Genomic DNA, 2,273 nt, shown 5'->3' on the forward strand with positions numbered 1-2,273 from the left:
TCTCACAACCGTGAGATAGGCGGTTATTATTATTATATATGATATATATATATATATATATTTTTTTTGATTCCTCTAGAATCAAACCGAAGGGTCTATGACAAAGCCACCGAACGCGTCCTCGGGTTGCGGAAAGAGGGTCCTTTACCAAGGGTTTCTGCTGAATATGGTTACAAAAATAAATAGGCAGTCGCGGACAATTGTCCAGGGGTGGTCCAGAAGGAATTAACCCCCAAGCGGAGGTGTGAAAACCGTGCCGAAAGCTGAACGGCACCTGGGTGAGGTGTCTAGAACGGTGACTCTGGGATACCAGGCGACCTCTCAGAGTAAGCAGCCTTATCCTTGCATGCGGGGCTCTACAAGGATGGACGAACCCCTTTCCCTAGCTTCTCGTGTGAACAACAATGACAACACCAAACATAGTTCTAGTAAGTGCGGTTCAAAACAACAGAACGCGTAGGGCTACCGACAATGGGTCGGCCAACAATGCCGACCAATCTAGAGCTGGGGGAGCCAATTAAAATGGATTCAATGCGATGGATCGGCGGGATCTCGTGACCTTTGGGTGGACGGAGCGACTGAATCACGTCTTGCTAGACTGCTACGATGCGGGTGTGGACCGTGAACGGGATTACATGGCACGGCTGCATGCTCTGTGGTGCGAGAAACACCCGGAGCTATCGCACTTTTCGCAGCAACGTCTGCGAAACCATGCTGAACTACTCCGTAAAAGGGGCTATGTAAGCGGAAGCCTACTCTACCAGAGCTAGAACAAGCCGACAACAAAGAAAGAGAGGCGACACTAAGACCAACCGCGGGCAGGCATCCAATAGATGAAGAGCGATGCTTTATGACCCGGAGAAACATGAACACCAAGGTTTCTCTCAAGCCTAAAGATCTGGCTGAAATGGATGACGAGCTTCGTGGACATTTTTCCGGTGAATCCGACCTCTGGGCTATCAATTATTGTGTGTATAATGCAGCGAGAGCTTTGGCCGATGCGAACCGTAAAACAAAAACAACGGCTGATCATATGACCAAAAGACGAATGCATCAACTTGCCATAAAGATAGGCTGGGCAAGACAGTGCGCGTCCCGCATTCAATGAGTGATTGACTACATCACATCTGGCAGAAATTTTACCGGCAAGGTTCGAAAGTTCGCGCGCGAACTCCGGACCCGTTATCACACACTTAACAAGTCAAAGCTGCTGACCATCAGCCAGCATATTGTTGAGAGAATACGGATACTATCTGACGCTAAGAGAAGTCTAGAGCGGAGGGAGAGATGGGTCAGAGAAAATCAACAGTTTCTCTCTGACCCATCTCGACTCTTTCAAGACCCTCCTCCTCTGTGTTGCCCTCATAACACCTGATAAAGAATGCCCACCCATGACTACCGAGGAGGTGAAAAAAGTATTAAGAGGGATGAAGAACTATTCCACACCGGGACCAGATTGTATCAAAACCTTCTGGTGGAAGAAGTTTTCTTCAAACCGTCAGCATTTGGCCCGTATTTTCACCTCATATTTGAAGTCGGAAGAGCCGATTCCAGAGTGGTTGGTGGAAGGGCGCACAATACTCCTGCCGAAAATAGGCAACTTAGCTGACCCGAAGAACTACAGGCCAATAACTTGTCTGAAGACGCTTTATAAGATATTCACAGCTATCCTAAATGATAGGATTGTTCGGGCAATTGAACCTGTGTGGCAAGAAACGTATGAACAACGTTGCTCAAAGAAAGGCGTAGCCGGATGTCGGGAGAACCTGCTCATCGATAGATGTGTCTGCAAAGATGCAGAATTCTACCAGGGTGACCTATCGATGGCCTGGATTGATTATCGGAAAGCTTTCGATTCTACATCCCATAGACTTATCATCTGTCTTTTGGAAATCTTAAAGGTTCATACGCAAATAGTTGGGTGCATAGAGAGATTGATGCCGCTTTGGAAAACCATATTTACTATCTCATCTGGCAAAAATCGTGTGACAACTAACAAGGTCACGTTTCAGAGAGGTGTCTTTCAGGGCGACACCATGAGCCCTCTCCTCTTTTGCCTTACATTATTGCCACTATCTCTAGCACTACGCCATTCTGACGGGTATTTGTGCTGCAAACCTGCAGATCGAAAGTACAAGGTCACTCATGTATTTTACATGGACGATCTTAATATCTGTGCTAAAAACAGAGAGCAACTGCATCTAGCTCTGGGGATTGTCGAACGATATACTAAGGAAATTGGAATGGAATTTGGGTTAGACAAATGCGCCAAG

At 46.8% G+C, this 2,273-nt stretch overlaps 1 protein-coding gene across 5 annotated transcripts in view; it reads left to right on the top strand.

The window, feature by feature from the left end:
* The window catches only part of LOC117179148, a 321,121-nt gene that overhangs the window by 167,580 nt on the left and 151,268 nt on the right, over positions 1–2,273 (top strand). The window lies entirely within an intron of this gene.

The sequence above is a fragment of the Belonocnema kinseyi genome, chromosome 8 (assembly GCF_010883055.1).
Source record: "Belonocnema kinseyi isolate 2016_QV_RU_SX_M_011 chromosome 8, B_treatae_v1, whole genome shotgun sequence".
Classification (NCBI taxonomy): domain Eukaryota; kingdom Metazoa; phylum Arthropoda; class Insecta; order Hymenoptera; family Cynipidae; genus Belonocnema; species Belonocnema kinseyi.